Raw genomic sequence first — 12,658 nt, 5'->3', positions numbered from 1 at the left:
CAGAGTCAGCTGGAAACTGTCCGTGAGTTTCAACAAAATTCAAAGAAAAGGAGCGGGAGAAAAAAAAAAGGAGTGTAACTTGGACACTGCGCTGTTCAACAGTCAATAAACAAACTGTGAGGCCAGGCAACCTTTTACCATGATAAAAGCAAACACCCCCCATTCAAGTAAAATAATTCTTGCTATGGTGGATTTTGCCTCCAGTTTAGAAATACTAAAGCAGGAAACCTATGTAATGATGAGCAATGCCTTTACAACAAAGCATTAAAAAATGTAGGAGATGAAAATCAACAATAACAACAACAGCACGTACCTGAATGCATAAACCGGAACAGATAGGATTGAGTAATGCTACAACTGATGGAACAGTCAGATTCTGCATTTGGCAAATAGTCTTAAGACCCAGAGCCTATTTTGAAAGAGTTCAATAAAACATTCTAATCCAGCAGTTTCCTAGTATTCCATGCAAGATGTGGAACATATAATTGGCAGATTTTGCTCTGGAAGCTGCCGTTTTCTGTGAACTCTCGGAGTCATGACCTGAAAGTGGGAATCCAGCCTGTAATTTTTTTTTTTTTTTTTTTTTTTTTTTGCTAACAGGGTGGCTGTCAAATGTTCTGTGAAAACACTACATAGATGTGATCCTACTTTGCTAAATACTGGTAGCCGGTTACCCATCTATTAGCAGCTGTGTTAGAATAGCCAAAGCTCTCCTCACACCATGATTGTGGCCAAGTAGGGCTTGTGTTAAGACTAAATGAGTTTATGGCAATATAAGCATTCAAAATCAAATAATTTCCCCCACAGGAAAAAGAGGCTCCTCCAGCCCCTTTGTGGCATGCATGTTCTGATGTAATCTCCAGAGTGACTAGAGCAGCAGCCATCTCCCTGCACCTTCACCACTGGTGACCCTGGACCCCAGAGTCGCACAGAAGGGTGTTCCCTGGAAAAAGTGCTTCTCCAGCTGGGCTGGGGCAGATGAATCTGTTTCTGTGAAAAGGGACAGGAAGTCTAGGACACACTTAGCTTTCCAGGCAGGAAGATGTAAAATATTTATGTTATGCTTAATAGGTCCAACACGTCTGAGCAATATGTTTGCAAAGTTTTCAGGACTGATAGGTTCAGCCACATGGTCACATCAAAATGGCATGTATGGCTACCCCCACCCTCCTGCTCATCCATCTGCCTAGACACTCTTCCTACACATGCTATACAAGCCAGCCACTAAAGTGCATCTTATTTTCACTATAACAGCCAGCCTCTATAAAACCACCCACTATAAATGTCTGTGTGTGTATGCAAGTTTGTGTGGTTGGAGGGCATGCTTCAGGGGTAACTGTGGTAATGACATGCTGTGCAACATTAGCAAGCAGAGCTAAATCTAGACAGAATCACCAATTCTTGCACAGGAAAGAAAAATGTCTTGGGTCAAATTACTATAGACAGAATAAGCCTTAATCCATGGCATGGCTCCACTGAAAGCACTTCATTGTGGCCTGCACTTCAACTGTGTCTGGAATCCCACCCTCTTGTGACACTAAACAGTGAACACGATCTCCCTCTGTGGGAGTGCTCAGCAGTGTTCAACAAGCAGGACAACAGTTTCTGTCCTTCACTGCCACTTCTCTTATCAGGAGAGAAAGGGCCGGGCATCCCCTTGTTCTGATGCAGACCAAAGCTCTGTTCATAATGATCCTCCTCTCTGCACTCCTTCCCTTCTCCTACTATGAAGGACAAATGCGTGACATTAGAGGCCGCAGTATGAATGTGCGTTCGGGGTGGTCCCTCTGACTGGCACTCAACACACTGACATTAGGAAATGCGGAACCTTCACAGCATGAGCTGTCAGCTCTCCTTGGCCAGTCCCACCTGTGCATGCGACACCCCGGACAACATCACTGCTGGATGCAGTTCAACTAGAAACTGGAATTTTATTTTACTACACTAAATGTGGATTTCTATGAAGCTTGCGGAATAGAGAGGGTCAGAGGGCACTAAGGTCAGTATGGACTTATCACAAGCTGACTAGCTATGGGTTGTGATGACAGTGATATTTGCACCCCTGGAAAATGGCCCAAACCTACTTTGTTATATACAGCACTCTCCATACTCCAAAATTACTTGTTAGTTGGTGCAAACAAAATTGAATATGATAATATCAATATACATCCTAAATGTATTTTCTGATCTTTTAATCCTCCCGTAAGTAACTTCAACCAATAAATCTCCCTTAAAAAAGTCAACAAACGCTGTACCTCTTAGTTTATATTATCATGAAATCACTGTACATTGTTTACAGGATACACAGTTTATCATAATAAACTTGGGGGGGGATCAACTGCTTCACAGACAGTCACACATCTAGAGTCATTCTCCAGCAGTGTATGAGTAAAGTACTCCGTCTCTGTCTCCGTGCTAATGCCTGGAAAAGAGCATCACAGTGTGGCCCCTTGGATTAGCCACATTTATCTGTGTCAGGCCTCATTAGTCCACAGTCTGCTGCTCAGTCAACCTGCCTCTCCATCTGAGCGCTGCAGCTACTCACACAACTATTGACGCGCCGCATATCAGAGGCAGCCTCTTTACCGCAGAACACACCATTCATCACTGCCAGAACCTCAGCCCTAGCAGCCCAATATTCTCAAAAATTCAATGTGGCCAAAGTTACAAAAAATATTAATGACAATGGAAGAATTCATTATTCACACAAATGAAGATTATAAATGAAATCTGCAATGCTCTACTAAGGTGGGTGTTATATTAAGCTTGATGACAGGAATTCCATGAATGTTGCATTTCAGTTTTATCTATGTTTGATGTACCCTTGGCTGTCTATTGCACATGTTTTTGGAAAGGAGAATGGAAAAGGGGAAAAGCTCTGCAGAGAAGTGGAGGACAGGCATGCCTCTCATGCAGTCTCCCTTCACTCGCTCTCTGGGAGGACTTCAGAGACAAGACACGTGGCAGGCTGGGTGGGGGGGGGGGGGGAAATCTCATTCTAAACCCAGACACTCTCGCTCCTTTCCCTGATGACATCACCAAAGAGGAGGTGTGGGGCAGCACAGAGCAGCGTTTTAGCCCGCCTCTTATCATGGTACCCAGTACTTTACTTAACATCAGCCTGTCATCATTTCTCTAGTGCTTCTCCTGTTGTCCAAACCACATAGTGTGAGTTCATTAAGTAAAGCTTGAAGGGAAAAAGCCCCCTAACATGCTTCCTGGAATGCTGCTGGTTTTGTCTTTCCAATAACGTAAGCACCTCAAGATGACTCAACTGCAGGTCAGTGGGTGTCACAGTCATACTAAAGCACGCATAATAAGGAAAATTTATACCATGCCAAAAATAACATTTGTAAGGGTGGGTTTCGCTATTCCACAGATTGTTTGTATCAGTGCTGTTTTCCTGTTATTCCTGAATTCCTTTCTCAATGCATATCCTCCTTTGCACAGGACACATTGGGCGCTCATGCTTTGGATAAGTCTGGCTCTGCATGGTAGCGGCGTATCCCAGCATGCAGGCCCGACCCTTGACAGCTTAGCGGCTCCCTGGACTAGGATGTTCCTACATTCCCACTGGCTACACACCTCCTCTCCTCTGGCTGGTCTGAAACCACAGGCTGAGGCCTGTCAGTCAGATTCAAGCCTGTAATCCTACTGTGATAGCACAGAATATCTATTTCCCAGCTTGATGTAAAGAGGGGGATGGGTCTGAGGTCGACAGGAGCTGATGAGGGAGGGAGTAGAAACCTTTGGGGTCGTGGTGGCAACTGGTCTTTGGTGCCCCCACTTGACTGATGAATGCATCAGGAAGAAAAACACATTGGCTCATGTACAATTGTCCTCACTTTTTTGCATCTTGGGGGCTCATTGCACGTCAATGAATTTATTCAGCACCATGACAGTGCTGGTCCCTGTTTATCAGCTATATCCTCTGTACATATCAAACAACAGGACCAAGTTTCCATTTCAACAGTATCCATCAGAATTAAATAATCTAATAAGGTTTGTTGTTTGTGTAACAAAGTTTGATCTAGGGGACATAACCAGTGTATTCCTTTTTGTCAAAAGAGGAACAGAGATATTGACAACAAAGATACTGAGAGTAATTTGGTCACATGTGAATACTACCAAAATTGTTGGAATGAGCAAGTGAAACAGAAGACTGATGGTAAACCAGTTAAAAATAGCTGGCTGTTTTATGTCATGTTTTTCCACTGCAAGTTCCTCATTATACACAGAGGCCTTGGCAGCTGGGAGGTTTGCCCTGCCCATCATAGTAAAGCGAACATTATCAAATATGTATCAAGGCCAACAGTAAGGATGAAGAAGCGTGGCGATATGGATTAGCACTAGAATTAGTTTGAAGTAAAGTACACAGAGGTCCAGCTATGAGCACTGCCTCAATAACATTCATTACAGACCAACATCGTTACCACTTTCACTGCTGCATGACAGAATAAAAAGGCAACTCACAAGCCACAGATAGAGGTCCAGCCAAACATTTTGCTAATGTGGCTACTTCAACAGTTACTGTCATTACTGTGTAATATTTTGCAGTGGTAAGGTAAAACATGGATAGACTCACATGTGCATGTTTTATTCAGATGATCATTTCCACTGATTTACAGCACATAGCGCAGACACTGTCCTGTCTTAATACACTTTGCATCGTGGTATAGATTCATTAGGGATGGTATACCTAGGGTAGTACTCGCTGATATGTAGGCCATAAAATCTTCTAAATAAAAGTTCTTATAGTCTTTTTACCATTTAAGGCTGTTTCATTGTTCTGTTCTGCAACAAAGTAAGAGCTTAAATTGAATGTGCGTATAATGTCCTCACTGGGAGCTGCGAGGAAGAGAAATGACCCGCATGCCGACTTCCACTCACTGGAGCGAGGAATGTTTTTCATCTTGACATCAAAAACCTCTCTCTAACCGTGTAGTACAAAAGCAGTTTGCGTCTGTGTATTTCACCAGTGGAGGGGGAGCAAATGAATAAAGCTGAGATAAAAGTGTCCTGGAGAGGTCTGGAAGCAGCACCATTGATTCCACCCCAAACCCCCACCCCTGGTCCCTATTACAAGCTCTTTGCTCTTTGATACTATGAAGAAGTGAAGCTACTATGAAGTAATGTGCACTACTGAGCAGAGCTTTTGGGTACTGATAAAATAGAATGTGTGGCTGGCCTGATCAGCTTTTGCACGCATACCTGTGAGGGAGTGTGTGCTTAAAGCTTGTCTGGATAGGCCTAGTTTTATAATGTTCTTAAGAATAAGGTGAAGCCAGATTGCTATTGGGCTTTCCCTTCTGATGTGTAAACAAATTTCTGGTTCAGCTGGCTCTCCTTGGCCATTGGCTGAGACTGTCCCTGTCAATCACAGTGTCATTATGTAAGCAGTATCTGCAGGTGGAGGTGTGTCCATATTTCACAGGCACTCGAGCGTGAAAGGTTAGCCTCGCCTGCACGGCATGGTTCAGCAAATTGAGCCCGTTACAACACTTTTAGTGCCTTTAGAAGTGCACTTGCAGTTAAAGAGAAATACTGACAAGAATGAGCGCCAAGGAGCCCGTGGCAGATGTGTCTGTGTGTTACTCAGACAAATGAGCTGACGTACAAGAACGCTCGCGATTAGACAACACTTTGTGTTTTAATTACTACTCATTAGCATGTAAAAGTAAGTGGTGTTGAGGATGGATTAACACAGCAAGTTTGACACAGTGCAACACGCCATAACCACATATGAAAGCCTTAGGGAAGCATGCTCCTGGGATAATTTTGTTATCTAATAATATATTTGTAGGTTAGTCAGAGGCAAACAGCTTTTCAATGAATAAAACACGTCTTGCTCTGTTGCATCGAAAGGCTTGTATAATTGCTTCAAGTATGTCTATTAGCAACACTGCCTATTTGGTTGCTAGATGCACTGACGTCTCCCTGTTAGACTCGTGAGAATAAGAAATGTTCTGCTTGGAAACAACATATCTCCTGCAGCTTCGATTCAATTATCCACTGCCAACTTGTGCACCTAAAATGAGCACCCACTTCGGCTACATAACGCTTGACTGAGCGAGTAAAAACTGTCAATAGCTGCATAAATGTTATTTATTTACAATAAAGAAGTAACCTTTCCAAAAACTCCAATGCCCATGTCTCGTAACGAATAAAGTATAAATGATGTGAATGTAAACAAAGTGGACAAAACCCGAAAGCATGAGCAGGGATCCCAGCAGCCCGTTATATAACCCGCAGAGCTGGACCCTATGACATCACAATCAGCGCAGAAGCGCGAGCGTCAACGGAGTGTCACTCACTCTGAGCATGTTTGAACTTGGACGTAATTGTTGAAATAGGATGAGCGGACACAAAACACGCAATATTCCTCACTTATGGTCGGTATCTCCATGCACCCGTGTCACTGAACGGTTTGAAGTCGAGGAGGCTATTTCTACTAGAAAATAGCGTACACTTCCGCGATTGTATTTCATGGTCAAAGCCGTTCCCACAACCATGTTGACTCAGCAAAAGTGCAAAAAGCCACATCGAAAGACCGACAACTGAAAAGCAGGGCAAGCGATGTACACCACCACGAAAACTGCGTTTACGGGAATTTGAGTCTGTACCAGCTGTAGTGGCGCAGATAGGTAGCGTTCTTGCTTTACTCCGACCCCGGCAACAGCGCTCCCTGCCTGGGCTCAGATTAAACAAATTAGCGCTCTCCCATGTTTCACTTGATAACAGTTGTATATTTTCGATTCACATGAAAAGTACTGGGACATTATAGACAGTCCACCCGACTGCATAAAACCATCCGATTCCGAGCAAGTGACAAAGTAGACTAAACAATTTTCAGAGTTTTTTTTAAAATTAATGTCAGTCTCTAATCCGACACGAGTTTTCCTTCTAGCCATTTTCCCACATACATTTATATCTATTTTGAGTTATAAAGTAGAAGAAAGCAGTTGGCTATGAAATGACTTACTGTATGGTGTAATGGGCAATGAAGTGTGTGGCTCTCCTTGTTACCAGGGCTCCCTGCGCCCGCTTCGCCGGTGGAATCGTCTCCCCTCTACTAGTGCAACGATGTCTGCTGCAGCCGAGCTAATATCGCTCTCTGCTCCCACCTCCCGTGTGTGACCGAGTGAGTGCGTATGTGTGAGAAAGAGAGAGAGAGCGACGGAGAGAAGGCGTGTGTATGTGTGTGAATGTGTAACCCAAATATGGAGCAGTTGGCCGGCCCTGTTAGCTAAGGCTTCGAAGCCTACACTGTATTATGAAAAACGGGGGATGGGTGATGCCTTTGGCTGATATAAAATTCAGTTAACCAAAACCAAACGGAAATTCTATATCTTATGCACTAATCATTAGAAATCAAAATAACAGAACAGAAGTATTATTTTTCTCTAGTCTATTGTTTTTAGGACATGTATGAAGAGATATTTGCAGACAATGTAGATAAACAAAATATTTAGAGTTTTTGGAGGTCTTTTAAGTCAGCACCTGGTTTTGAATTCATAGCTCGGACTATGAATTTTAAGTAGATTTTTTACTCCCTCATTCAAGAGTGAACTATAATGCTTTCCCAAATGCTATCACCACTCTGGTTTAAATCCTTCCTCGGTGGCTGATAACAGATGAATAAAGGTCCTTCCTCAGAAATGTTCAAGAAACACAGCTGAATGGTGGTGCACGTAATTACCAGTGGCAGCACTGTGAAAGAGCACAGTGGGTATGAGCTAGTGTGAAGACCAATGCTCATGCTTAAATCCCATAAATAGAACATTTAGAACATTCCATTTACAGCAGAAATGTAACGTAAGTAGAGTGATATTTGCAGAATTGGTGTCACTCTTTCTTAAATATGACTTAGACGGGACTTACTGAAGTGTTTGTGCTTGTGCTACTATGGAAACCAGATTCTCTAAGACTCTCACCTGAGAATGTATTATCTTTTATGGACAGTTTGGATGTACTGACCGGAGGATATGGGAGTTAACGGGAGTTAACAGAACTTTAGAATCACCTTCTTTGGATTTCAGTATTTAAACACATAAACAAAAATATTTTAAAGGCAGAAATTACAAACTAAATGGCCCTATCTTAAAAATAGAGAAATTGAGCAAATGAGAGTATATATATATATATATAAATTCATCATTATTTGGATTACCAGTATGCTGTGTGTGAGGGAATTGTCCTCAACATATTTGTCAAACACACACACAAAATGACTGAGGGATGAATGAGGAAAATTATGCTGAACTGTGCCAAAGAGTTGTAATGTTATTGCAACTTAAACATAGCTAAAGCTATAGAAGAAAAAGTAAAGTCTTTGTGGTCAGATCTTTGCTACACATGGGGTTAGTCTCAGGATTTACAAAAACACCTAGAACAATTGTGTGTCTGTGTGTGTTTGTGCCTTATCTCCTGGGCTGCTGTTCACCTGTGAACAAGAGAGCTGCGGTTTCTGCAGCATGCCACTAGTTTACAGACTATAGCGTTGCAGAAATACCTCCGTGATAAGTCACTAATCTTACTCTACACACATCCAGATGGAAGATCAAAGCAGGGCTCCTAGCTCAAAGCGTCCATGGGTTCAAAAAAAAAAAAGACATATTCAATCATAGTGATGCATTTGACATGTTATGTGAAGGGAATTCTCTCAGGCGGAGCTGTCTGTGTCTGAGTCAGACCGTGTCCAGGTAGTGGGCGTCAACCTGCACTCACAGGGCAGCTACACATTCCTCTGCGTTTGACCGCGTCAGAAATCTGTTTGAGGATTAGACTGTACAGCAATCATCCTGATCTGCAAACAACTTTCTTTCTTTCTTTCTTTCACCTCTTAATACTGCTTGCAGAGTAGTTATCAAGGCGCCTGTCGATTCCTATATGAAAGAGTGTAATTAATGTAGTGCCTCGCTCTCGTGCTATATTGTTGGTACAGCAGTTTAGTCCGGCCCAACATTTACATATACCCGAGGTTGCACCCCCTCTACTGGACAAATCAAGAATTACCACAAATGTCATGACGTATTAAATAATTCTTGTTCCGCTTTCAGAACCAGACTGAATCGCTTCCATGACATTACGAAAATATATCATCCTTGTAATTGTTTCTTGACAATACATGCTTTCAATACATTTTTAATCTCTGCTGGTGCATAATGCATAGAAATACATGCATGTAATCATGTAATAGAAATATATTCCAGCTAGCATATATAAGGAATCACCTCTTTAAATGAGTTTTAACTATTCTAAGTCTTTATCGGTTAGTTTTTTATCATTAATGTTTACAGTGAAAGCAGTTGTAACTATTGTCAAACAAGACATGATCTCAATGATAAAAAAATAATAAAAAATAATATAAATTAATTTTATATAAATAAAAATTAATTTTTAAAAGCATAACCAGTACATAACCCTTAGCATCTTTGAGAGAACCATTATATTAGACTATTTTAAGGGAGAAATAGAGAAATAGTGTTGTATAACCACCACATTTGTGTTTTCATTTCATTATTCTCGTTTCATTTCTCTGAACACTCTCAGGAAGTATTTTCCCTGATAGAGGCTGGACCTTTTCCTTTTCAGTTTACTTTAAATAATAAATTAATTCCACAAAGGTCAGTCAAAGTCATATCCTCTACCCTTTAGTTAGAATTCTCTGGAATCTTTAATACAAACATTGAGCACTCATTCTAACAGATGTGGATTCAGTTTCTGTATTTTAAGGGCCTGTTTAATATCAATACTTTTTCATATGGCTGCATAATTTATACATAGAGTATATGTATATGAGGAAGTAGGCATTTACAAAGCTGATACATGTATATCAGGATTAAATCTCGGTAGTGGATATGACACTTACTGGGGCATCTAATAGGGCACAATCCATGCAACAGCTCAGCTGGCATATAGGCACAGAACATCTAGTGCTTTGCATAGAGCGGCTGCTACAAGGGTTACTTTGTGACATGATTCGGGCAGCAGGAGTGGGTGGACAGGCAGTGACAGAGTCAAATATGTGATGCCAGATCACATGGCAGAGTGATCATGTAGGATGGCATCATTGACTGAGTAGTGATGCTGTGTTCCACATCCACAGTCCTAGGTCCTCCAGCGTTCAACGTATAAACCCTGCAGCGGAGCTCAGAAGCAACTGGACAGAAGCGACTGTGGGTGTTTTGGCCTGGTTTCCCAGGGGATTTGATTTGAAATGAAATAATGACTATGAGGTTAAAGTGCTAAAGTCTGTTTTAATTTGCAAAGATTTTCATGTATATTGGATGAACCACATGTAATTCAAATCCTTTTTTATACACAGTCCTGCCATTTCAGGGGATTATAAGAAATCTGAAAGCTGTCAGGTCATAATGTCCTAAAGTACAGTCTATGGTGTATTTATAGACATGTAAGTTACTTAAAAAAAAAAAAGGATTTCTTATTAATCTTTCCCAGCAGCAGAATCAGCTGACCTTTTTCTTACATCCTTCACATTATTAAGCAGTGAGGGAAGAAAAGTTCCAAGTCTAGACATGGAGAGTTCCTAATCTCAGTATTAAGAGCACACAATTCAATCAACTCTTTAAGCATTGATAGATTAGCTTTAATTTTGAAGCATGTAACATTATCTTTAGAAAGTTTAGCTCTAATTAGTAGTTGGTAGTCCATCACAGCATGCGATGTTTGCAAAAAATCTTCCCTTTTCTAAACCTAGATAGAACAGGTGGGTGACAACACCTGAATGACGCATTATCCAGTAGATCAAAAGGAACTCATCTTGCACTTGTCACAAGGCATCCAGTACTGCTGAATGGAGGAGCCAAAGCCCAAGAGCCTGACTTCTCATCCTGCAGATTTGTCTTTATGTTTCACGGTGCTGTAGCTGTTCTCACCAGCAGGAATATGCTGAAATGAGGTTGAGTGAAGAATACAGAGCAAGGGCACATAGTTCATACATCACTAAATTAAGCCTTCGGGGACCTGACACTGATTCACCTTTCAGATCTAACATGCTCCTGACCTGAAGTGAAAGTGAAGTGCACTTTCCCTTCTATTCTGAAGGGAATCAGTGTATCTCTGTTAATCTTACTCCAGAAGCTCATCTGTGATTTTCTTCACATTGCTATGCTGTAATGAACAGTTCATAGTATGCAATGACTAGACAGACTTAGGAAAGATAGAAATGTTGGCAATGATATGAATAAGGTACTAGCCACAGTGCACAGGTTCATTTCAATAATGAAGATATCAATATAAAACTTTAAAAAGTACTCAATCTGGTATTGTTGGAGGTGTGTATTCATTGAACATGTCATTGTTGTTGTTTCTGTACTTGAGACTGGTACTGGTTAAATATTGAATAGAAGAAGAGCAACTATAAGGAAATACTGGCCACTCCCCACCTACCTACCTACCTACACTCACACACACACACACACACACACACACACACACACACACACACACACACACACACACACACACACACACTGTTGAGTTCCATCAGCACGTTCTAAACTTTGTTCCTGTGATAGTGGGGTCGCATGAGGGGCAGTTGAATTATGGATGAGCAAACTAAAGAACAAAATGAGAGTCAGTTTTCAAAGCATCACAAGTAACCAGTGGAGGGCCGATCACAGCTCCAATTCAATGAGGTTCAAAGGCTAAAATCATGTGGAGTTGGGGGAGGTGTGTGCGGGAGGGCGCAATGCTTTCATTCAGATGATGGATGAATGAGTTAAGCAACTAGCTAAACACATACACACACACACGCACGCATGCACATGCACACACACACACACACACACACACACACACACAAACACACACACACACACACACACACACACACACACACATACACTTACAAACTGCCATTAATCATCCTCATTACTGTGAGTTTACTTCTGCCCCCATTACAACTAATGACACTTTTGTAGAAGAGAGGCTAAGGAAATAAAAGAAGGTCAGGAGAGACAGAGAGAGAGAGAGAGAGAGAGAGAGAGAGAGAGAGAGAGAGAGAGAGAGAAATAGAGAGAGAAAAAAAGAAAGAAAGCATTTACACATGTTCCCTCCTATTATATTCTCTTCTTCTCCTTGTGATCTTTTGGTACTCGTAAAGTTTGCACATAGCTGCTGCAGAGGGCAGAGGAGCAGTACCGCACCCACCTGTCTAATGCATTAGAGACAAACTAAATCAGTCTTGCTATGTGGTAGATATTCATCGTGTTCCAGTAACATTGGCCGAGCCCTGCCCTGCTCAGAGTCACAGCATACTGTTTGTAACACCTTCAGTGTTTGTCACAAACAGTTAAACATCATCTGCATACACATTTCCAGGAACAAGGATTGGCAGACTCGTGATCCCTTGTATATTTTGTCCACTGCCTGGTGATGTGCGTGTAGATATGTGAGCAAGCCAAGAGATACTCTATCACACCATTGCATTTTCACCCCTATCTCTCATTCCTATCAGTCATGAAATGGTACACAGGCCCCATGATCACCATTCAGCATTTGATGTCATCAACTTCTGAACCATACAAGGTATGTGTGTATACATGGGAGGAGTCAGCTCACCTCACTGGAAAGATTTGAAGTGACAACATACTGTGCGAAATTAGCAAGACTACTGTCTCTGAATATTCTTTTA

General features: G+C 41.6%; 1 protein-coding gene across 10 annotated transcripts in view; it reads right to left on the bottom strand.

Moving 5' to 3' along the window:
* The window catches only part of atxn1a (ataxin 1a), a 64,299-nt gene extending 57,164 nt beyond the window's left edge, over nt 1–7,135 (bottom strand). For 9 of the 10 annotated variants that reach the window (XM_081702448.1, XM_081702488.1, XM_081702458.1 and 6 more), the window contains exon 1: nt 6,983–7,134. The gene's annotated coding sequence lies outside the window, so the exon portion shown is untranslated. Of the gene's footprint in view, nt 1–6,982 lie in introns of all 10 variants that reach the window. The other variant, XM_081702497.1, reaches the window with a different exon arrangement.
* Nucleotides 7,136–12,658: the final 5,523 nt, after the last annotated feature.

This window comes from Electrophorus electricus, chromosome 2 (genome assembly GCF_041902795.1).
Source record: "Electrophorus electricus isolate QZ-2024a chromosome 2, ASM4190279v1, whole genome shotgun sequence".
Taxonomy (NCBI): domain Eukaryota; kingdom Metazoa; phylum Chordata; class Actinopteri; order Gymnotiformes; family Gymnotidae; genus Electrophorus; species Electrophorus electricus.
Note: the sequence above shows the minus strand (reverse complement) of the source record. Positions and strands in the feature narration are given on the sequence as shown.